Here is a 26,153-nt window from a genome sequence, read left to right as displayed (position 1 = left end):
TACAGAAATGATGAACAGGTCAGTAATTGCCAAGGTGTGTCGGAGGGAGGATGTGGCTCCGAAAGGGCAGCATGTAGGGTGTCTGAGGTGACACACCTGTTCTGTTTCTTGACCGTGTCAATGGCAGGTATCCTGGTTCTGATACTGTACTGCACTGTTAAAAGATTTTGCAGGGGGTAACTGAATAAAGAGTACATGTGATCTTTCCCAATTATTTCTTACAGATGCTTATGAATCTATAATAATGTCAAAATGAAAAGCTTATTTATAAAATATTCAACAGGAATACAAGGGAATTTTTAGAGAGATTCACACTCTACTTGGGCAGTTACTTACTTTTGTGGTCTAGGTGTCAGAGGTGAAGAGGCTATTACGAAGTATACACAACCTTGTAAAAATCATAATTCTTGAATGGGATGGGCAGGAAGTTTCAACAGTAGTAGCATTTGCTATTATTTCCTTTGGCGTTTTCAAGACTTAATATGGTTCTACTGACAAATATTTCAGAGCTCACAATTTGCCCAAATGCCATAGAGGAGGAATCTACACAGGAATATCTGACAAGATTTGGGCCAGTTAGACTCCTTCCTGTGAATTTGAATATTAGAACTAAGAGAGGAGAGGTAGCCTGGTGGTGGAACCTTTGGAAAGGAGGCTTGGAGATGATAGGAGCCCAAGTGCCCACTATGTGAGGAAGCCAGTCTGCAGTAAGAGAGAAAGAAACCATCAGGCAGAGAGAAACAGAGACAAAAGTCAGAGCAAGAATCTTGGCAATGATTGACTTTCTTTCCCACTTCTCTCTAGAAAAGGAAAAGACCTTGGCTCCCTCTCAGTGTGTTCTTGTGGATGTGTAGCCATTAATGGAACTATGAACGGTCACATAAATTCTTGAATTGTGCTAACTTGTCACTTCTTGTGACCTGAATTTTGGGGAAAGAAAAAAAATATATATATAATATATATAACTTGTATGTATATGTATATATTTATATATATATATTTTATACACATATGTCTATTTTATATATGTGTACATATATATGATTCAGGTCTCATTAAAAACGACACTCATTTGTTTGCTCTTTCTAAACATAATTTCTGTAGCAAGTTGTTTCCTCACTTATGACATATGGTCTTATAAATATTACCCATGTCAACTTTGGAAGCTATTTTCCCCACATTTTACCTACTTAGAAGAAAATCTTATTTCTCAAACACTAAAGGTATCTTTACTGTCCTGCGTGAGAGATGGTATAAATCAACATGCAAAACCCATTGCCTTTATTTAAGGATCAACTTTCTGTCAAAAGGATGTATTCAGAGTGAAATGAGCTAGGTAACAATACAATGGAAATCCTTTGTATTCATAATTGTTTCTCCCCTATTTGGGATACTTTCTACTCAGGTTGATAGCCATACCTAAGTTTCCTTTCCAAGCAGCTTCCACGGGTAGACTTTCTTTATACAAGCATACCTCGGAGGTACTATGGATTTGGTTCCAAATCACGGTGATAAAGCCAATATCGCAATAAAGTGAGTCACCCATATTTCTGCGTTCCCCAGTGCATCTACAATTTATGTTGATGCTATCCTGTGGTTTCTTAAGTGTGCAACAGAAAAAAAAAATGTACATACCTTAATTAAGAAATCTGTTACTGCTAAAAAATCCTAACCATCATCTGAGCTTTCAGGGAGACACAACCACCAACGGCAGATCGCCATAACAAATATAGTGATAATAATGAAAAACCTTGAAATACTGTGAGAATTACCAAAATGTGACAGAGAGACCCAAAATGGGCAAACGTCGGTGGCAAATGGTACCCAGAGACTTGCTTGAAGCCATGTTGCCACAAACCTTCAATTTGTAAAAAAAAAAAAACAAACAAAAAAACACACACACACACAAAACACACAAAAAACAAAAAAACAAACAAAAAAACAGTATCTGTGAAGCACAATAAAGTGAAACACGTTCAAATAAGGTATGTCTGTATTATCGTTCTCCCCTATATGCTGTACACACATTCATACCAATGTTTCTCCCTGTTGAGATAATCTAGAATTGAAAATTAAACCATGTACTTTTTTTTTTTTTTTGTCATGAGATTCTTGGAGGCTCTTTTAGAATATTCCTCCTCTATCTATCAGTTCTATCAAGGATATATTCAAGCAGCATATTATCAGAGGAGGTACTCAATGTCTTGCAAGTGATTTCTCATCAGGATGTCTTCCCTGGATGTCACATCACAGTGATATATTATTGGAATGTCAGATACCCATAGCCAGCATTCTCAAGGTGGTCCAGAGACTGGTACATTTTAAAAAATCACCAACATGTTTTTCTCCAAATTTCAGGTTGATTTAGGAAGCAAAAAGATGCTTTGGATAGAGAAGTTTCAAAGACTTTCAGAGTCTTATTATCAGATCTACCAGTATACCAGAGGAATAACTCAGTAATGAATCAAATACATTTTTTTACTAAGACTCTACCTTCATTATTATTTAGGAGGTTCAATTTCCTCTGAGATCTAATCTTTAAACGACTGTACGTTGGAGAAATTTCCCTAAACTGCCAATGCTTCTAAAGCTAAATGATGCCCATATTAATCTTTTATAAGTTGTTTTTTGATTAGGAAGGGAATATATACATAGTAATAAGTACATTAGAGTTAAAAGAAGAAGTGGAAAAAAAATTCTCTTTATACAAGAAATCAACATTAATATGTTGTTCTATTTCTTTCAACCTTTTGTCTCAGAATGTTTTTCACATCATGGTGCATATAAAAATTTTTATTGTGACTTTTTCACTTAATATTGCAATACTAGCACACACTTGGCTAGATAATTTTATAAACATTAGCTGTATAATTCCCCATATTAAGAATAAAACTGATTTTATATTACTGTTTACCTTCTAGTGGCCACATATGTTGTTTCCAACATTTTTAGAAATATAAATGTCTGTGGAATATTTTGGCATCTAGATTCTTTCTTTCTGTATTTTAGATTATTTCCATTGTATAGGTGTTCAGAAGTATAATAATGTGTCAATGATCATGAATATTTTTAAGGCTCAGGATCAGCCTACCAAATTGCTTTCAATGTTGCCCAAAGAGCTGAAAGGGAGGGTAGTTAATTTCAGTATAATGAGGGTACAATGTTATGAAGTGGGCATAACTAGCTAGGATAACATGATGGAGCATCGGAACTCAGGTTTCCTACCAGTATTTTAGAGTCATCACAAAGGACTTCTCTCTTCTATCATTCAATTTCATTTAATTTCTGAAATTCCAGTATAAACATAAAAATTAAATACTACTATTAGATATACAGCCCCAGTACAAATCCTATGTAATAAAACTTTCACCACTGTAGCATTTCTCAAGAGTGTTTCTATAGCACTATTCCTATGCCACCCATGTGTCATCATCTGAGCCAATGAGCCATTTCTGCTAATCACCATGAGCTCATACCTTGACTGCAGCAATACCATTCAACAAGATCAAGTGGGAGAGAAGAGAGTTGGTCCTCTGGGCAAAGTTAAAGGCTTTGCACAAGTTTGGAGGTGAATCTAGTGAGGGATTATTTATCATTTCATTAAATGGATCCTGAGAGTAAAGCTGAAGCTGCTGAAAAGAACACTTTTAAATTTGATATATATCTATCATTGACTCTCTTATAGTTAGCTCACTAATGTCGTACATTTTCTGGTGATAACTCAAAATTTCCTAAAGAAAATTCACCAAGATGTCATAATGATTACAGGTCTTTGGAATAAGGGTGAAAGATCGTGTTTTTGAAGAACTGAACTGCACTGTAATTTTTCTTTATCAAGTCTTACTACTCCTCTTCTCCTTGTTTTGATGTTGTCAAATTGAAAATCACTATTTGAGGGGCGCCTGGGTGGCTCAGTCGGTTAAGCGTCCGACTTCAGCTCAGGTCATGATCTCGCGGTCCGTGAGTTCGAGCCCCGCGTCGGGCTCTGGGCTGATGGCTCAGAGCCTGGAGCCTGCTTCCGATTCTGTGTCTCCCTCTCTCTCTGCCCCTCCCCCGTTCATGCTCTGTCTCTCTCTGTCTCAAAAATAAATAAACGTTAAAAAAAAAAATTAAAAAAAAAAAGAAAATCACTATTTGATTAGATACAAATATTTAATTCATTAGTATTAGTATATGCTATCTACAGAAGGCTTTGACTAGAGTGCACATATTTTTAACATTTATATATCACTCTTGATGACTATGATTTTACAGCCACTGTCTTATTTTTAAATAACTCTATATTTTTAAAATTTTATGTCTAGGAAGAGGGATGCTCATGGAGGTGATATACATTGCCCAAATTCATTTATTTAGGATGAGTAGATTTGTCCTAGCAAACTCATGTCTTACTGATTTCAGTAGGTGCTGTTTTCAATACACTACACTGACAACAGTTTCCTAACTTTCCACAACTGGTCTCACGAAGTCTAATAACTTGACATTTGCAAAAGTAGAAGAGTTCACAAAAATGAATCAGTGAAATGTGAGCCTACAGAAAAAAAAGCATAGACTGATGTGAAGACTTTGTAGAATATCATATTGGTTTTTTACAGTTTGCATCTTTTCAGTTTGATTATAGTGCCTGTGGGTTCTGATTGCTTGGTGTCTCTTATTCTTCTTTGTAATATTTTGAGTCTCTAAAAAAGATACTCCAGTGGTAGTTAGGAACCCGGAAAAAGGATATGCAAAAGGTAACTTCTGATTTAATCAGAATAATAAAATATGTATTGTTTTATTTTTTCCTGAACTTTTTTCTCTACCAACCAATACAAAAACGGATGCTAAAGATCAAAAAGACAATGTGACACATAGTGTCCCCTGTTACAGTATGACCTGAACAACAGAATTATCTCCCTTTTGATCCTCCACTTTGATTTATATCCCTGATGTTTTATTTATGTGCATTCGACAGAAAGTCAGTTATTTTTCTCAGATTTTGTTGTATTGACCTCTCTGTGCCTGACACGAATTGCCATCCTCGTCAATAACTTCATTGGCAAACCCACAGCTCATCGAGCACAGGTACTGAACCCCTCTCCGGGGTAAAGTACATATTGCCAATTACCGATCAGTACCTGTGGATTCATGAGGACCAATACATCTCCAGAGCTGTCAGTCCATGAGCTTTCATGAACATTAAATATATTCCATTAAAGAGGAAAAAGGAGGGGCAGGAGAAGAAGAAAGTCTAAAATGGTCAGTTATCCAACGTGTCCATTTATCCACAGACAATGAAAACGTATACTCAATTTGCCTTTTCTTTACTGTAGCCCTGTACTCAAGCAAGTTCAGAAAAAACTCCGTGGGCAAAGAATGCATGCCAGGTTGCGTAAGTCATGACTTCAGATACAAGCGTTATTACTTCTGCAAACAAGAATGTCCCTTACTGTTCACACCAATGTCACTTAGCATTGTTACTTTTGTGACTTTATTATAGCCATTGGGAAGCTACACATCATTTTATTTCCGAACAGTAACAGAATCATGTCGGTTACTTAAGAATAAGACATTGGTGGCTTTAATGAGCTAATAATCATGTAATAAAGACTCAGTAATATTTTATTTCATGGCTCTGTGAAACTGTTCCCCTGCATCCAATGATATGATATGCTGTGTTGTAAAGTTGAACTAACACCACAGTGTATTAATAGATCTTTAAAAACAACACTTTATGAGATTTTCTTGATTTTGTTTTATAAGAATCTCCTGTTGATTTCCTAAAAGTTCCTGAGAGGATTGAACTTTAGACTAATTTAAAAATTTGCATCATGCTTTCTTGGTTGCTGGTTCCTAGATTAGTGCAGAAATTGTTTTACTGTTCTTCAAGCACTAATCACAAAAGAGGAATGTCTTCAAGGGAAAAGAAAACAGCTATTTAAATTGAGGCACTTTATTAAATTACTCTGTAAAATTTACTGTTACAGTGGAAATATCTAAAGAATAAAGCTACCTAAACAAAGAGTATTCTTTCCTTACAAAAGTCCTTGTTGGAAACTTGTCACGCAAGACTATTTTTTCCACCTTTCCCCTTTTTTTCTAAATAGCATTTAAATGTTTAACTATCAAATCACTTCATTTTTAGTTGTGCTTTGGTAATAATTGCTGGAATATAAATGGTGGAGATTTATTTTTTGACTTGAGAGCATTTTTATGGATTTCTGAATCCTTAAATGCTATGAAGAGAGCAGAATCATGTGTTAGAAAATGCTGGTGGTAGTAGGCAATCATTCTAGGTAAGGGAGACAAGGAACTCAAGACTTAATGGCTGAGATTTTGATGACATCAGTGAATTAAAAAAAAGTTAATTCATAAATTGAAATAGTTAAAAACAGAATGGAAAAAATAGATATACATTTTATATAACATACAAGTATATATTTATATATTAGTTATTACATATTTATGTATTATATTCATATTTTTATAATGTATAAATATATATTTATAATTATATATGTATATCTCTCTGCTTGGGGCAAAATGAAAGGGTGGAGGTGGTCAGAGCCAAGAAATTTCCACTGACTTCTGAGACTAAAGTGAGAAAATGGCTTTTCATCAAACTGATACAAGACGATGGGGTGGAAAAAAGTTCCAGACAGAGGGAAAACCAAGTGTAGAGGACCCAGTGTAAGAAATAGCTGGGTTCGTTGGAAGAACACAAAAAAATTCAGTCTGGGTCACTGCTGGGATACACTAGTGTGTAGATTGCAGGGAAAAGAGATACATTTAGAAAGTTGGGCTGGACCTCCATGTTGGAATTTATACACCACTAATAGGGTTTGAGTTTTATTCTTAGAGTGGTAAGAAAGCCATTTTAGAGTTCTATAATCTGATTGCAAGAAATTTTTTCTGTTTTCTGTGTGGTAAATAACAGAGCTGGGCAACAATTGGGTAGAGGGACAGTGAGGAGACCTTTCTGGAAGTCTCCCTGAGAGATGATGGTGGCTTAGAATAGGGGATTCGCAAGGCATGCAAAGATGAGTGGACACATTTGGGAGGTATTTTGAAAGCAGAGCCAAATGATGATTAAGAGAACGAGCATAATAACGGATGAATCCCACGCTGATAGTCTTCTTTTCTCAAAGGCCAAACTCTTTCCTCTACCAGAATTATAGACCACCCTCTCCTGCAGTTAGAATCATCCTAAAGGTGCAACCAATTCCTTTCTTAGTCAAGTGGAATGTCAAACGCCTCAGGCTTGTAGGTACTGTTAATACTTTCTACCCTGCTCTGATCATCACTGAGCATGTCTCTTGTCAACTGGACTTTCTTGGTCAGACTCTCAAGAATACAAACATGGTCCAGAAAAACACACAAAAAACCCAAACTCTTAAATACAGAAAACAAACTGGTGGTTGTCAGAGGGGAGGTAGGTGGGGATGAAATAAGGGAAGGGAATTAAGAGGTATAAACTTCCAGTTACTAAAAAAAAACAAAAACAAAAACAAAAACAAAAACAAAAAAAACCCATTATGTCTTACCCCTTTCTGGAGTGCTCAGCTATAGCCTGTAATGTGGAACAAATTCATAAAAACTACAGTCAGAAGAAACCCTCAAGAATATTTAGTCTAATCCCTCAGACAGATGAAGGCCTTAAAAGTTCTGAATTTTAAGGTGACTTGTGCAGAGTCATATAGCCATGGCCAGGACTAGAACTTAGCTTCTTTTTCCAAGAGAGAATATTCTCACTTTGGGCAAACTTTAGCAGTGAAACCTATGCCTAAATTCCTAGCTATAGTGAAATTCCTTTAAAGTAATATCAGGGCTTGTAGCCAGTGGAAATCTGCATGGTCCAGGAAAATAGCACACTATGTTTCTGAGTCATAATTGGAAAACGGTGAACTTGCTTTCCCATAAGGGAACAGAAAAGGGACTCCTCTATGTAGATCAAAAACTAAATAATGTAATATTTAATATTACCCAAACATGAATGATCCATTGGGGTCTACTTACACTAAATGTACATTTCTAGATGTGGTGTTTCAGGATAAAAAAAAATACTCATTTTCACTTTTGATACATATTGACAAATTATCTTCTAGAAAGGTTTTATATTCTCATGAGCCATATATGACAAAACCAGGTCTGTATATATTTGATTCCTGCTCTCAGTTTGGCAGGAAGGAAAAAGAAAGCTCTAAATGAAAGCCAGTCACAGTCGTGAGTTGTGGAATCAACAAACCTCCTTTTTTTTTTTTACATTTTTTTTTCCACCAAGAATTTTGTGGCCACAACTTTGTAAAGGGAATGAATGGATCGCAGACCTGCTGTACAACGTATCTATTTTCCAAAAGTCAATTTATGATTCTCAGTCATTTCAGAGTTTCAAGTCGAGATAGTGGAGGCAAATGGAGAGCTGGTTCCTGGCTCAGCCCCCTTTGCTGCCCAGCCCTGTTTCAGCTCACACGGAAAGAGCTTTGTGCACACCCACATAACACTCTGGCCTACATTTTCCAGACTCTATTCAAGTCTCTCCCTCAGCAGCTTCTCCTGGGCCACTTGTGACCCAACCGCACATATGAGTGTCTTGGGATATCCTGAGGGCACATGCACAGGGAAGAGGCTCTCACAGGATGCTTGGTAAGGCAGTTTTGAATGCTTGTTGTTTAGATCAGGGTCCAGGAAAGGAGGGCCTTTGCTTCCATGTGCGTGTGCCCCTTGCGCCCGTGGACTGGCTCCCTCACTCCATGAAGAAGGCTCAGCTGGAGAAGGGCCAGGGTGCTATCTTCAACATGTGGAGCCTAGGTCAGGGGCCTCTCTTGCCTGGATCTAAGCATGGTAATGTTTACCCCAGTTGTGGGAAAAAGTAGCACAGATTATAAAGGATTAGGAAATTAGAGTTGGGAGCCAGTTTCTGTTTTTATTTTGTTTTCCTTTATTTTTTTATTTTATGTTTTTAAAAATTGAAGTAGAGTTGACACATGTTACATGCATTTCAGAGGTGTAGCATGGTGTTTCTACAACCTCATACGTTACACTCTGCTCACCGTCTCTCACCATACAATGCTATTATAATTCCATTGATTATATTCTTTACGCTCTACCTTTTGTCCCTATGACTTACTCATTCTGTAACCTGAAGCCTGTATCTCCCAGTCGCCTTCACCCATTTTGCCCCTCCCCCACCCCCTGCTCCTTAGGTTCTGCTTTTAAGTTGAGTTTTTGAGGTAAGCCATTTGAGAAGATAAAGTTTGAATAAAACCTTAATAAAAGAGGGAGAGTTAACTATAAGTTTTCTGGAGAAGAGTATGCTAGGCAAGTACAAAGGTCCTGAGGTAGGAGCATGCCTCACGTATCTGACGAACAGCAAGAGGTCAGTGTACAATGGAGCGGAGTAAGTGAAAGGAACGAGATGAGCTCAGAGAGAGGTCGAGCGGGAGGGTGAGGAACGATCATACAGGGACTTGTATGGCACTGTGAGGTCATTTCTTTCACTTAATGAAACGGATAGGCTTTTGTAGGTCACAAGCGTAAGATGATTCACCTCACGTTTTCAAGGATCACTCTGGTGGCTGTGTTGACAGAAGATTCTTGAGCAGTGGAAGAGTCAGGGACACCAGTGAGTGGGCTATTACAGTTATTCAGGGAAAAAAATGGTGGTAGGCTGTAGACTAGGTGAGAAAGAGTTGGATTTTCCATATATGTTAGGATAGAGTCAGCTGGATCTATTCCTTGAGGTTGTAGGTGAAGAGACGTCTCCTATGTGATATTAAAGTGGTGTGGATTTTAACAGCTGGATATCTGATTGTGACGTGTAGGACAGACATCCAGGCTGGAGGTATACATTTGGGTGCTGTGGGCTTGAAGATGGTATTTAAAGTTGTAAGACAACCTAAGTTCGCCAAGTGTTAGCATGAATGAACTAGGAAAAGATCAACTGAGCTGTGGGATCCCCAGGGAGCCAAGGAGCGATCAGCAAAAAGGCTGGGGAGAGAGAGTTTGGAAGGAAACTAAGCGGGGATGGTGGCTGCAAGCCAAGTGAAGAAAGTCTATGAAGGAAGAGGGTGTGATCAATGGGGTCGAACGTTATAATGTTCAAGGTAAGGTAAAAACTGAACCAATGGGCCATTAGATTTAGCAAATCAGGCATCATTGTTGGACTTCTCAAAAGCCATTTCACAGAGTTTCATTTGAACAAAAGCCTAAATGGAGTACATTTAAGTTAGAAGGGGTGGAGTAGAATTGGAGAGTTACATATAGACAATTACTCAAAAAGTTAAAATATATGCAAAAATCCACAAAAAAAGGTATTTAAAAACTCCAACTCTCTACTTAAAAATAATCATGGTTATTTTAATACATTTTCCTTGTGTGTGTATATTATTAAAGGAGTCAATACCATAAACATCCCCTGAGTCATTAATTATTCTCTAAAAGCAAGACTTTAATTGCTATAAAGCTATAGTCCATGCCACTATACTAGTATTAATTTAATCCTTTAATACTCAGTTGTTTTCTTATTAGTTATAAATGACACTGATATGATAAATGCCATCATATGTAAAGCATGGTAAACATCTCTGACTGTATTTCATTGGAATAAATCCATAGACATAGAATTACAAGGTCAAGAGGTGTGAACATTACTTCTTTTGATATATTCTCCTAATTTTCTTTCTTGAAAGGCAGAACCAATTTATACCCTTTTCATTAAAATACAGGAGGGTACTTTCTATCACTTGTTCGACAAGTGGAGTGTTCATAATTTGAAAACGTTATGTTGATAATAGGAAACTTCTGGTTTATTGGTGTAGTTTGATTTTATTTTGATATCTAATAAATGTGAATATGTTAATAAATTTGATTATCTTAATATCTTGTTTATTGCCTTTTTGCTTTTTTTTCTTCTTGTTTTATCTAAATAAGACAAGTTATAGTTAACTTTTCCACGTTGAGATAGTCGCTTTATTCTTATTTTTTCTATTATTTATATATATATATATTTTTTTTTTTTTTAATTTTTTAACGTTTATTTATTTTTGAGACAGAGAGAGACAGAGCATGAACAGGGGAGGGGCAGAGAGAGAGGGAGACACAGAATCTGAAACAGGCTCCAGGCTCTGAGCTGTCAGCACAGAGCCCGACGCGGGCTCGAACTCACGGACCGTGAGATCTGACCTGAGCTGAAGTCGGATGCTTAACCGACCAAGCCACCCAGGCGCCCCATCTATTATTTATATTTTTAATTAACATATTTCTAATATTAGACATTTATCATGCAAATATACTGCAACTTGAAATCGGGTGTTTATTTTCTTATATTTCAGTTATGGTTTCATTTTATAGGAATTAAATCTAATTTATCTGTATTTTACATTGTGAATTCACATAGGGTCATAGTCTTTTCTTCCCCCCAAGAAACAAATACCTCAACAGCATTTGTTGAATAATTTATCTTCTGAACGTCTTTGAAATGTCACTTTCATGTTAACCTACAATATTTTATGGACAATATTTTATGGAATAAAATATATCCCTAAACTTCCTGTTTTGTTTACAGGAACTCTTCATTCTCACACCAGTGTCCCAGTCTTTAATTCTTTCTTTACAAAATGTGTTGAAATCTGGTTGTACCATTCCACAAATGGCATGGGTATTCTCACATATGTATTCCTCCGAATAACTTTAGAACAATTTTGTCTTATGTTAGTCTAAAATATGGTTGTAGTTTATACTGGAAGTGCAGTCTACCTCTGCATCAATTTAAGTGTTCTTTAAAAAAAAGTTTTAATTTAATTTATTTATTTTATTTGTTTTTATTTTTTGTGATTCATCTAAATCAGAATTCTATTTTATTTATTTACTTATTTTAATATGAAATTAATTGTCAAATCGGTTTCCATACAACACCCAGTGCTTATCCCAACAGGTGCCCTCTTCAATACCCATCACCCACCCTCTCCTCCCTCCCACCCCCCATCAACCCTCAGTTTGTTCTCAGTTTTTAAGAGTCTTGTATGTTTTGGCTCCCTCCCTCTCTAACCTTTCTCCCCCCCTTCCCCTCCCCCATGGTCTTCTGTTAAGTTTCTCAGGATCCACATAAGAGTGAAAACATTTGGTATCTGTCTTTCTCTGTATGGCTTATTTCACTTAGCATCACACTCTCCAGTTCCATCCACGTTGCTACAAAGGGCCATATTTCATTCTTTCCCATTGCCACGTAGTACTCCATTGTGTATATAAACCACAATTTCTTTATCCATTTATCAGTTGATGGACATTTAGACTCTTTACATAATTTGGCTATTGTTGAAAGTGCTGCTATAAACATTGGGGTACAAGTGCCCCTATGCATCAGCACTCCTGTATCCGTTGGGTAAATTCCTAGCAGTGCTATTGCTGGGTCATAGGGTAGGTCTATTTTTAAATTTTTGAGGAACCTCCACACTGTTTTCCAGAGTGGCTGCACCAGTTTGCATTCCCACCAACAGTGCAAGAGGATTCCCATTTCTCCACATCCTCAACAGCATCTATAGTCTCCTGATTTGTTCATTTTAGCCACTCTGACTGGCATGAGGTGGTATCTGAGTATGGTTTTGATTTGTATTTCCCTGATGAGGAGTGACGTTGAGCATCTTGTCATGTACCTGTTGGCCATCTGGATGTCTATTCATGTTTTCTGCCCATTTCTTCACTGGATTATTTGTTTTCCGGGTGTGGAGTTTGGTGAGCTCTTTATAGATTTTGGATACTAGCCCTTTGAGCAGTATGTCATTTGCAAATATCTTTTCCCATTCCGTTAGTTTTTCCCATGGCCTTTTAGTTTTGTTGATTGTTTCCTTTGCAGTGCAGAAGCTTTTTATCTTCATGAGGTCCCAAGAGTTCATTTTTGCTTTTAATTCCCTTGCCTTTGGAGATGTGTCAAGTAAGAAATTGCTGCGGCTGAGGTCACAGAGGTTTTTTCCTGCTTTCTCCTCTACGGTTTTGATGGTTTCCTGTCTCACATTCAGGTCCTTTATCCATTTTGAGTTTATTTTTGTGAATGGTGTAAGAAAGTGGCCTAAAGTGGTCTAGTTTCAACCTTCTGCATGTTGCTGTCCAGTTCTCCAGCACCATTTGTTAAAGAAACTGTCTTTTTCCATTGGATATTCTTTCCTGCTTTGTCAAAGATTACTCGGCCATACATTTGTGGGTCTAATCCTGGGGTTTCTACTCTATTCCATTGGTCTATGTGTCTGTTTTTGTGCCAATACTATGCAGCCTTGATGATTACAGCTTTGTAGTAGAGGCTAAAGTCTGGGATTGTGATGCCTCCCGCTTTGGTCTTCTTCAAAATTACTTAGGCTATTTGGGGTCTTTCATGGTTCCATACGAATTTTAGGATTGCTTGTTCTAGCTTTGAGATGAATGCTGGTGCATTTTGGGATTTCATTAAATGTGTAGATTGCTTTGGGTAGTATTAAGATTTTAACAATATTTATTCTTCCAATCCATGAGCATGGAATGTTTTTCCATTTCTTTATATCTTCTTCAATTTCCTTCATAAGCTTTCTATAGTTTTCAGTATACAGATCTTTTACATCTTTGGTTAGATTTATTCCTAGGTATTTTATGCTTCTTGGTGCAATTGTGAATGGGATCAGTTTCTTTATTTGTCTTTCTGTTGCTTCCTTATTAGTGTATAAGAATGCAACTGATTTCTGTACATTGATTTTGTATCCTGCGACTTTGCTGAATTCATGTATCAGTTCTAGCAGACTTTTGGTAGAGTCTATTGGGTGTTCCATGTATAATACCATGACATCTGCAAAAAGTGAAAGCTTGACTTCATCTTTGCCAATTTTGATGCCTTTGATTTCCTTTCGTTGTCTGATTGCTGATGCTAGCACTTCCAACACTATGTTAAACAACAGTGGTGAGAGTGGACATCCCTGTCATGTCCCTGATCTCAGGGGGAAAGCTCTCAGTTTTTCCCCATTGAGGATGATGTTAGCTGTGGGCTTTTCATAAATGGCTTTTATCATGTTTAAGTATGTTCCTTCTATCCCGACTTTCTTGAGGGTTTTTATTAAGAAAGGATGCTGAATTTTGTCAAATGCTTTTCCTGCATCGATTGACAGGATCATATGGTTCTTATCTTTTCTTTTATTAATGTGATGTATCACACTGATTGATTTGTGAATGTTGAACCAGCCCTGCAGCCCAGGAATGAATCCCACTTGATCATGGTGAATAATTCTTTTTATATGCTGTTGAATTCGATTTGCTAGTATCTTATTGAGAATTTTTGCATCCATATTCATCAGGGATATTGGCCTGTAGCTCTCTTGTTTTGCTGGGTGTCTGTCTGGTTTAGGAATCAAAGTGATGCTGGCTTCATAGAATGAGTCTGGAAGTTTTCCTTCCCTTTCTATTTTTTGGAACCACTTGAGAAAGATAGGTATTATCTCTGCTTTAAACATCTGGTAGAACTCCCCTGGGAAGCCATCTGGTCCTGGACTCTTATTTGTAGGGAGATTTTTGATGACTGATTCAATTTCTTCACTGGTTATGGGTCTGTTCAAGCTTTATATTTCCTCCTGAGTTTTGGAAGTGTGTGGGTGCTTAGGAATTTGTCCATTTCTACCAGGTTGTCCAGTTTGTTGGCATATAATTTTTCATAGTATTCCCTGATAATTGCTTGTATTTCTGAGGGACTGGTTGTAATAATTCCATTTTCATTCATGATTTTATCTATTTGGGTCATCTCCCTTTTCTTTTTGAGAAGACTGGCTAGAGGTTTATCAATTTTTTTTTTCTTTTTCAGAAAACCAGCTCTTGGTTTCACTGATGTGCTCTACAGTTTTTTTAGATTCTGTATTGTTTATTTATGCTCTGACCTTTATTATTTCCCTTCTTCTGCTGGGTTTGGGGTGTCTTTGCTGTTCTGCTTCTAGTTCCTTTAGGTGTACTGTTAGATTTTGTATTTGGGATTTTTCTTGTTTCTTGAGATAGGCCTGGATTGCAATGTAGTTTCCTCTCAGGACTGCCTTCCCAAAGCGTTTGGATTGTTGGATTTTAATTTTCATTTGCTTCCATGTATTTTTTAATTTCTTCTTTAATTGCCTGGTTGACCCATTCATTCTTTAGTAGGGTGTTCTTTAACCTGCATGCTTTTGGAGGTTTTCCAGACTTTTTCCTGTGGTTGATTTCAAGCCTCATAGCATTGTGGTCTGAAAGTATGCATGGTATGATTTCAATTCTTTTATACTTATGAAGGGCTGTTTTGCAACCCAGTATGTGATCTATCTTGGAGAATGTTCCATGTGCACTCGAGAAGAATGTATATTCTGTTGCTTTGGGATGCGGAGTTCTAAATATATCTGTCAAGTCCATTTGATCCAATGTATCATTCAGGGCCCTTGTTTCTTTATTGATCCTGTGTCTAGATGGTCTATCCATTGCTATAAGGGGAGTATTAAAGTCTCCTGTGATTACCACATTCTTATCAATAAGGTTGCTTATGTTTGTGATTGTTTTATATATTTGAGGGCTCCCATATTTGTCGCATAGACATTTTTAATTGTCAGCTATTCCTGATGGATAGATCCTGTAATTATTATATAATTCCCTTCTTCATCTCTTGTTATAGCCTTTAATGTAAAGTCTAGTTTGTCTGATATAAGTATCATTACTCCAGCTCTCTTTTGACTCTCAGTAGCATGAAAGATAGTTCTCCATCCCCTCACTTTCAATCTGAAGGTGTCCTCAGGTCTAAAATGAGTCTCTTGTAGACAGAAGATAGATGGGTTGTTTTTTATTCATTCTGATACCTATGTCTTTTGGTTGGGGCATTTAGTCCATTTATATTCAGTGTTATTATTGAAAGATATGGGTTTAGAGTCATTGTGATGTCTGTAGGTTTCAGGCTTGGAGTGATGTCTCTGGTATTTTGTGGTCCTTGCAACATTTCACTCACAGAATCCCCCTTAGGATCTCTTGTACGGCTGGTTTAGTGGTGATGAATTCCTTCAGTTTTTGTTTGTTTGGGAAGACCTTTATCTCCCCTTCTATTCTGAATGACAGACTTATTGGATAAAGGATTCTCGGTTGCATATTTTTTTCTATTCATCCCATTGAAGATTTCCTGCCATTCCTTTCTGGCCTGCCAAGTTTCAGTAGATAGATCCGTCACTAGTCTTATGGGTCTCCCTTTATATGTTAGGGTGTGTTTATCCCTAGATGCTTTCAGAATTTTCTCTTTATCCTTGTATTTTGCCAGTTTCACTATGGTATGTCGTGCAGAAGATCGATTCAATTACATCTGAAGGGAGTTCTCTGTGCCTCTTGGATTTCAATGCCTGTTTCCTTCCCCAGATGAGGGAAGTTCTCAGCCATGATTTGTTCAAGTACACCTTCAGCCCCTTTCTCTCTCTCTTCCTCTTCTGGAATTCCTATGATACGGATATTATTCTGTTTGATTGCATCACTTAGTTCTCTAATTCTCCCCTCATACTCCTGGATTTTTTAATCTCTCTTTTTCTCAGCTTCCTCTTTTTCCATAATTTTATCTTCTAATTCACCTATTCTCTCCTCTGCCTCTTCAATCTGAGCTGTGGTTGCCTCCATTTTATTTTCACCTCATTTATAGCATTTTTTAGCTCCTCATGACTATTTTTTAGTCCCTTGGTCTCTGTAGCAATAGATTTTCTGCTGTCCTCTATGCTTTTTTCAAGTCCAGCGATTAATTTTATGACTATTATTCTAAATTCTTGCTCTGTTATATTGCTTAAATCATTTTTGATCAATTCGTTAGCTGTCGCTACTTCCTGGAGTTTCTTTGGAGGAGAATTCTTCCATTTCATCATTTTGGATAGTCCCTGGGTGGCGCAGAACTGCAGGGCCCTTCCCCTGTGCTGTCTGGAGTAACTTGTGTTGGTGGGCAGGGCCGCAATCAGACACGATGTCTGTCCCCAGCCCACCGCTGGGGCCACAGTCAGACTGGTGTGTACCTTATCTTCCCCTCTCCCAGGGGCAGAACTCACTGTGGAGTGGTGTGCCCCTTGTCTGGGCTACTTGCACACTGCCAGGCTTGTGGTGCTGCTTTGATGGGATCTGGCGCATCAGCCGGGGGGATCTGCAAGGTGCACAGGGGGCGGGAGGGGCAGGCTTAGCTCACTTTGCCATAGGTTGTCCCCTGTAGGAGGGGCCCTGCAGCACCAGGAGGGAGGCAGACCCATCGGAGGGATGGATCCACAGAAGCGCAGCGTTGGGCGTTTGCGCGGTGCAAGCAAGGTCGGCCACTGGAACTGGTTCCCTTTGGGATTTCGGCTGGGGGATGGGAGAGGGAGATGGCGCTGGCCAGTGCCTTTGTTCCCCACTGAGCTGAGCTCTGTCTTCCAGGGTTCAACACCTCTCCCTCCTGGTGACCTCTCACCTTCCTGCTCTCCGAGTGGAGCTGTTGACTTATAACATTCTTGATGTTAAGTCCTGCTGGCTGACGGAACTCGCGGAGTCCAGTCCCTCCGCATTTGCAAGCCAGACTCAGAGGCTCTGCCTTGCCAGGCGGTCTGCCCTTCCACAGCTCCAGCTCCCTCCCTCCAGTCCGTGTAGCATGCACCGCCTCTCTGCCCTTCCTACCCTCTTCCGTTGGCCTCTTGTCTATGGTTGGCTCTGGAGAGTCCTGTTCTGCTAGTCTTCTGGAAGTTTTCTGGGTTAGGCAGATATGGGTGGAATCTAAGTGACCAGCGGGACGAGGTGAGCCCAGCGTCCTTGTATGCCACCATCTTCCGACGACTTTATTTATTTTAAAAAGTTTTATGGTGACAGACCCAAGGCAGTAAATGTGATACAGCACATTAATAGAATGAAAAGTAAAAATCATAGAATCATCTCAATAGCTGCAGAAAAAGCTTTGCACAAAATTCAACATCCCATTTTTGATAAAAACTCTCTAGAGGTTGGGTATAGAAGGAACACGTCTCAACGTGATAAAGGCCACATATGACAAGCCCAAAGCTAATGTCATACTTAACAGTGAAAGGTTGAGAGTTTTTCCTCTAATATCAAGGACAAGACAAGGGTATCCACTGTCAGCTGCTTTTCAACATAGTCCTCAAAGTCTTAACCAGGGCAATCAGGCAAGAAGAAAGAAATAAGGTTGCAGGATACAATGTCAATATACAAAAACCAGTTTCATTTCTTTACACTAAAACACATGATCCAAGAAAGAAAGAAAATAATACCATTTATAAAAGCATCAAAAACAATAAAATACTTATGAATAAATTTAACCATGCAGGTGAAAGATCTATGCATTGAAAATTATAAGACTTTTATACAAGTAATATAAAAGTAATATAAAAGACACAAATAAATGGAAAGATATCCTGTGTTCATAGATTAGAATTAATATTATTAAAATGTTCATACTACCCAAAACTATATATAGATTCAATGCAATCCCTATCAAGATTCCAAGGGCATTTTTTACCAAAGTAGAAAAAAATAATTCTAAAAATTGTATGGAACCACAAAAGATCTCTAAGAATCAAAACAACCCCAAGGAAAAAAAAGAACAAAGTGGACACATCACACTTCTTGATTTCAAACTATATTACGAAACTATAGTAATGAAAACAGCATGATACTGGCATAAATACACACACACACACACACACACACACACACACACACACACATACACACGCACACAAATGGAACAGAATCAAAAGCCCAGAAATAAGCCCTTGCATATATGGTCAACTAGTATTTGAGAAGGGAACTAAGAATATTCAAAGGGAAAAGATAGTGTTTTCAATATAGATGATGCTGGGAAACTGGATATTGACATGCAAAAGAATGAAAGTGGGCCACTATCTTAAACCACTTATAAGAATTAACTAGAAATGAATTAAAGACTTAAATGTATGACATGAAACCAAAACACCACTAGAGGAAAATATAGGGAAAAGGCTCCTTGACATTGATTTTGGCAATGATTTCATGGATATGGTACCTAAAACATAACCAACAAAAGTAAAAGTAAACAAATGGGACTTTGCCAAACTAAAAAGTTTCTGCACAGAAGGAAAAATAGCAAAATGAAAAGGCAACCTACAGAGTCAGAGAAAATATTTGCAAACCATATATCTAATAAAGGGTTAATATCTACTCTCTCTCTGCCCCTCCCCTGTTCATGCTCTGTCTCTCTCTGTCTCAAAAATAAATAAACGTTAAAAAAAGTTTAAAAAAAAATGGGGTGCCTGGGTGGCTCAGCTGGTTAAGCGTCCGACTTCAGCTCAGGTCACGTTCTCGAGGTCTGTGAGTTCAAGCCCCGCGTCGGGCTCTGGGCTGATGGCTCAGAGCGTGGAGCCTGCTCCGATTCTGTGTCTCCCTCTCTCTCTGCCCCTCCCCCGTTCATGCTCTGTCTCTCTCTGTCTCAAAAATAAATAAACGTTAAAAAAATTTTTTTAAAAAGGGTTAATATCTAAAATGTATAAGGAACCCATACAACTCAAAAGCAAAACAAAATAAAACAGAAAAACTCATAATAATCCAATTAAAAATGGTCAAAGAACCCGAATACACATTTTGCCAAAGAAGGTATTCCAATCTCCAACAAGTCTGTGAAAAGGTGCAAATGTCATTAATCATCAAGAAAATGTGCATTGAAACCATAACAAGGTGTCACCTCACAACTGTTAGAATGGCTGTCATCAAGAAGATAAGAGATAACATGTGTGGGGAAGATTGTGGAGAAAAAGGAACCCTGGTGCACTGTTGGTAGGAATGTAAATTGGTGTAGCCACTGTGGAAAACAGTATGGAGGCTCCTCAAAAAGTTAAAAGTAGAACTACCATATGATCCATCCATTGGACTTTTGAGTACGTATCTGAAGGAAATTCAATTACTATCTTGAAAAGATAACCACACCCCTGTGTTCACTGCAGTATTGTTTACAATGGCCAAGACATGGAAACAACCTGTGTCCACGGACAGATGAATGGATAATGAAAATGTGGTATAGAGAGAGAGCATGAACTATTACTCAGCCATAAAAAATCCTGCCATTTGTGACAACATGGATGAAACTTGGGGGCATTTTGCTAAATGAAATAAGTAGACGGAGAAAGACAAATACTATATGATCTCACATATATGTAGAATCTAGAAGAAACAAACTCACAGAAACAGAGAACAAATTGGTGGTTGTCAGGGATTAGCATGAACTTCCCTTATGTCTGGGGCCTCCAGCTATTCTAGACTGGGATCCTAGTATACGCTTATACTTTAATGATCTGTTAAAATCTCGTTGATTCTCCTTCGTCACGAATATGATGGTTAGTTCTTTTCCTCAGGATCTACCACAGATGATACAGTTCATATGCTTAAAAAGGCTTATCTCTCCTTGCAATTCAGGTTCTGAGTTTCCTTGTGACCTCATCTCCCTGATGGGCTCATAGAAACTTATGATTTGTATTTTATATGGTTCTCTTTTATAGTTGGTTGGGAGTGGGTTTCCTTTGTGGGTTTCTACATACTAAATGGAAGTAAAAGATCCAGGTAAGAGTTAAACTCTTACCTTCATCTGTTGGACTCTGTTTATGGTACCACAGTTAAATTTGTTCTGCTTATAAATAATGATTCATAGCACAGATAGCTTCCGTGAATTCTTCTGCTTTTGCTCATGCCCTTAGCACTGTAAGGAGGAAGATACTTATCTCCAAAGGTACTGTGCATCTCTGCTCATCCACTCTGAACTTGACTGTATTGAATAAGCGAAATGAAATAAACACGGGGGAGGATACAACATGGGGCCAGTTGGGGAAAGATCACGACTTTGTCCCCACTGACCAGTCACTGTGGTGTATGGAATGGCTGTTGAGGTCTTACAAACATCTTACGTGCATCTCTAGCTTCATTGTCTAGCATTCCTGCCTATAAATGCCATACAGTAGCCGAACTGAAATACCCACCATTTCCCAAACATACCTGAATTTATCTGCAAATGCTGATTTCCCTTCTGTAATGCCTTTTCCAATGTCCTCAGTTAATCTAAACTTCCAAGAATGGGGTCTGGAGCTAAGGGCTGCAAGAAGGGACAAACTAGGGGCGCCTGGGTGGCGCAGTCGGTTAAGCGTCCGACTTCAGCCAGGTCACGATCTCGCGGTCTGTGAGTTCGAGCCCCGCGTCAGGCTCTGGGCTGATGGCTCGGAGCCTGGAGCCTGTTTCTGATTCTGTGTCTCCCTCTCTCTCTGCCCCTCCCCCGTTCATGCTCTGTCTCTCTCTGTCCCAAAAATAAATAAAAAACGTTGAAAAAAAAATTTAAAAAAAAAAAAGAAGGGACAAACTAGTAGATGCTTAGCAAATTCCTTTTCTTAACCCACAGACTTTAGCCTTAGGACCAAAGCCTGGTGTGTGAACCAGGCTTTGAGTGGTTTCCCAGGACTTCTTTGTGGTTCAATGTCAGTATTTGTGCAGTAAATGAGCCATATGCCCACTTCCTCTGTAACACTTTAAAGAAAGCTCATTGGAATGATGGAAATGTGTAGTGCTCCCTAGTCATTCATGAAGTTCAAAATCTAGATGGAGCCACTGGTAAGATTTGTATCTTTCAAACCAGACATCCAACTTTCCATTATTACAAGGAAATGGAAACGGAATTTGTGTTCCCTTTTGCTTGGCATCCTTCAGTCTGCAAGGAGTGATGACCAAAGAATTGCTGAGAGGGTGAGCCAAGAGGGAGCTGGTGACATTGTGAGGTATGGCGATGTCATTTGTTTTCTCAGATCGCATTTGAGACTTTTTGATTTTGGGGGAGTAAATTTTCTTCCTGCTGACAATAAAGGTAATTATTGTGTCTTGAAGAAACTGCTTAAACATCAAATTCAGTTTCCTTACTCTGCAAATGAAGTATTTATTCTATGGATTAAACACATTCAACGGTAACATTCAGTAGTTCTTGGCTACATTATGCGTTATACTAACTCACACAGTGTTTTCTGGGTTGAATATAACGGGAGAAAAAGGCACGCAGTAAATGTGGCTTTTGATTTTATTCTTCTCTGCTTCCTTTTGTTCGGAGTTATTCACTTACATGAAATTGTGTGCCGAGTGCAGAAAGCAGTGTTGCTGCCCTAATCTTTCATTGTAGCCTAAAAAACAATTTGACTATACAGAGTCCTAGAAACAATTACCCGTAAGTATTTCCATAAAAATTTCAGTTATTTCTTTGTGAGTTTCCTGTCACAAATGAAAACTGGATGGACAGGGGAAATATGTGAAATCTTCAAAGCTATACTGAGGAATGGGATTGTTTCTACTTGCTTGGGTAAGGAAATATCAAAATAACCAAGTTAGCACATTCAGTAATACAGTGGCGTCTTAAAGTATTAGAATTAAAAAGTCATTAACGATAGGCAGTACATTCTAAAGAAAGTGACCTGACCATTTTGGGCCCATAGTCTTTGTATTTCTACCTCCTCATAAGTAGCCCAGTTAGACAGCAAAGACAAAATGGAGATGAGCAATGCTTTTTTTCAACAGAGGTTGGTTCAATTCATTCATTCTTCTTTTTCCACAGAAAAATGAAAGATAGAAAGGGAAATCCTTTTAGATGGAAGAAAGAGAGTAGAGTGTGTGTTGGGGCAGGGGAAGTGTGTATTTCTATTCATCAGTGATGGAGTGTTTCCTGTTTGGCCCCCTTTAAATTTGCTAGAATCAAAACCTATCTAAATACTTTAACTAGGTGAGGAGATTCCTGGAGTGATTCACCAACTGCTTTTTTTTTTTTTTTTTTTTTCCAGATTCCACATATCTCCAGGCTCATAAATATTCAGAGTGCTCAGACTACTTCTAAAGTATATATATTTAGTCAAGAGAACAACAGCTTCAGTGCTGCCCAGAAAAGCTATGCTCCACGCTTGTGCCTCATTCACAATGGCTTCCTGGTAAGTTCACTCTGTGACAAAATTCTTCCTCACTGCTTTTGCCCACAGGACTCAGGTCTTTTTGGTGTTTATGTTACTACAAGTATGCTTTCAGCTTTCTGTCACTGTCCAAATTCCTGAAGTCCCTATATCACCATCACCACCCCAACAGCGTATCTACCAAGAGTTCTTTCTGGTTCTGCTCCAGTCCGCTACTCATTTATTCCTCAGGATAAAGAAATCTTCTTTTAAAAATATTCTCCAGGAAGCCCCTGGAATCCAGATAGTCCTGCCCAGGAGCTGCAATGGAGTCAGTCTTCATCAGACTAATTTCAAAGTTACCAACTTCTGGGTTTTTCGGTTCACTTTCCAGAAGGAAGTAAATTTGGTTCCTAAAACCTTGCTTAGGTATGCATTTCCTCTTTCTTCCTGCAGTCTCTACCTTGTTTTTAAGAGCTTTTGCTTGAAATAAATAAATGCTTAACTCTTGGGGAACTAACCACCTAAGAAAATATGCCAGGTATGATAGAGCAAGAAGGAAATATCTTGAGAACCAGGCTGACTTGGACAGCACAGTCTACTTTTCTTGATTAAGCCTCTTAAAAAAAATTGTATTCTGTCCACATTTTTCTCATCTCTAAAATGGGACTAATAAACATGCTCATAAATTAACCGTGGCAGATAAGTATGAAAATATACCTGAGACATTCAGTATGGTGCCTGACCCATAGAAATATGCATGATACTTTCTTGTCCCTTATTTTCTTGTTCCTCTTCCTTACCTCACTCAGACCACTTAAGTTGAGCTCAAAATAGAAAATGTACAGGTACACTTTAACATAACTGACAGAGGGAAGTCCCTGTATCTTATTATAAACTATGGAACCATACTTGTATTGACATTAATCACCTTCTTCCAAATATACTCTGGTGAAAATTGCTGTGATTTCTGTCTCCAGTTAAATCAACTGCTCTGATCTTTTCCTCCCTCCCTCCCTTCCTTCCTTCCTCTTTCTGTGGCTCTCTTTCTTTCTTTTTTCTCTTTCTTTCTTTCTTTCTTTCTTTCTTTCTTTCTTTCTTTCTTTCTTTCTTTCTTGCTTTTTTTGATTGAAACATAGGTGACACACAATGTCACATTAGTTTCAGATGTACAACATAGTGGTTGGACAAGTCTATACATTATGCTATGCTCATCACAACTGTAGCTACCATCTGTCACCACATACTATTATAGTGTCACTGACTATATTCCCTTTGGTGTACCTGTTATTTTCGTGACATTCAATTTCTCTGATTTTTTCAAAGAAGAAATATACTAATATTAAAAAAATGTATATATGAACACTTACTCCAAAGAGGTCCACTTAAAGCACTTCTGAACAGCGTGTGTGTTATCTTCAAGAAAACTAGAGATTGGTGAAGTTTTGCTTCACTGTTTAGATGCCTATAAGAACTGACAGAAAACCTTTGCAATAACCAAGTGTAATTCTTTCTTGATATTTTCATTTTCTCTACTATTTACTGAGAGAAATCTGGCTTAAGTTAGAAAAGTAGTTGGCAATCAGTAAGCACTTCGGTTCAAGATGTTATAAACTGTCAAAAACCAAACTTACCAAGGTGATTACCTCTCTTTGGCCCTATTACATCTCATGATTGAACTGTCACCTACTTGTTTTATTCATTATGATAATGGATGCAGTCGGTAAACGTATGCAAAGTATAGAAAGTCAGGTTAGGGCTTGTTAGGAAGACAGTTTGATAGGCCATGCATTTGAACATTTGGAAGACATCAGTCAAAATCTGAGATCTGTTTAAGCAGGCATCTTGACAGGAATGATAACACATTTACCGTCTCTACAGTCAATAAATTGCTTCCTTACCTCCAGATACCTGTTGTGTAATAAAATGTACCTTAAAATGCATTCAGGGACGCCTGAGTGGCTCAGTCGGTTAATCGGTTAATCGTCTGATTTCAGCTCAGGTCATGATCTCACAGTTCGTGAGTTCGAGCCCTGCATCAGGCTGTCTGTTGTCAGCACAGAGCCTACTTCAGATCCTCTGTGCCCCTTCCCCATCCCTGTCACCTCTCTGTCCCTCCTCTGCTCCCTCTCTAAGAACAAAATAAACATTTAAAAAATGCATTCAAAAACAACTTCTTCCTTTCCTCCTCCCTCTGCCCCTTCTTTTTCCTCCCTCTCCACCTCCTCCCCTGCCTCATCTCCACTCCTTCCTCTTCTTCCTCTTCCTTCCTCTTCTGTGCCCTAGAAGTGTGTGGAAAAGACTTCTTGCTAAATGACTATACATTTTTATTCTCCCTTAGGTGAAGAATCCAGATTTTATTGGAGGAGGTAATGAAGTCACCTAAAGTATTTCATTTTCTAGTACTCTTGGTCAATTGTCGACAAAAGTATTGTGTGGGCGCTCTCTGCCAAAAAGAAGCTGACTCAGCTGCTTCCTGGACTGTGAACAAAGTGGCAGAAATTTGGGAAGTCGACTTGGACTATGAGATGACCTTGGGGATAGAAGCCACAAACTAGGAGGTAGAACAGAAAGATGGAAGGAACATGAGCCCTGAGGATTCTGGAACCTGCAAAATTTTGCCTAAATACTCCAGATTCCCTTTGCCTGAGAGAAAAGTAAAATTTTATTTTGTTTAAGCCTTTTATATTTTGTGTTTTTTTCTGTAATGTAGAGCACATCAAGTTCTAAGTGATAGAAGTAACATTTTCGGTTCCATGGAATACTATTTTTCTTCTAGGTGTTTTGATCAAAAAGTAAATAAACAAACAATCCCCCAAAACACTAAACAACCATAAACAATAACAAGATAAAACAAGAACCAAGGAGGTCAATTAAGTTCGTAACACATTTCAGCCTAAAGCCTACATGTAATGCCTCTATGTCAACGTCAATCTAATGCCTACAGGTCTCCATATAAGAGACTATAGGAGTCTACAGGGGCACATTAAAGGCTCTGTAAATTACCAGAGACAGGAAAGTGGGTTAACTTTGACCTAGCCCCTCCCAGAGATAATTATTTGTCTATGATCCCCTTCTTGTGAAACACTTGTTAATATTGTGGATAAGTAACACCACAGGAGCCATTTTAAAATAGAGCCTCAGCAACCACTGCAGACAAACTGCCTTACTCGCCTTTGTCTGAACCTGGCCAGAGCCTTTGGACCTGGAAAAACAGCAACGGTTTTAAACAATTGCTGGAGAAGTCAGAAGGAGAAGGGACACCCTGATCATAAGAACAGT

The 26,153-nt window shown here is 38.3% G+C and overlaps 1 long non-coding RNA gene across 1 annotated transcript in view; it reads left to right on the top strand.

Annotated features, from left to right (window-relative positions):
* LOC131506464 (uncharacterized) overlaps window positions 1-25,557 on the top strand; it is a 33,328-nt gene extending 7,771 nt beyond the window's left edge. The window contains exons 2-3 of the long non-coding RNA XR_009258955.1: window positions 22,770-22,913; window positions 25,213-25,557. This is a non-coding gene — a long non-coding RNA (uncharacterized LOC131506464). The remainder of the gene's footprint in view (window positions 1-22,769; window positions 22,914-25,212) is intronic.
* Window positions 25,558-26,153: the final 596 nt, after the last annotated feature.

Source organism: Neofelis nebulosa, chromosome 3 (assembly GCF_028018385.1).
Source record: "Neofelis nebulosa isolate mNeoNeb1 chromosome 3, mNeoNeb1.pri, whole genome shotgun sequence".
Lineage (NCBI taxonomy): Eukaryota > Metazoa > Chordata > Mammalia > Carnivora > Felidae > Neofelis > Neofelis nebulosa.
The sequence above is the reverse complement of the archived record's forward strand: the minus strand, read 5'-3'. Positions and strand labels throughout refer to the sequence as shown.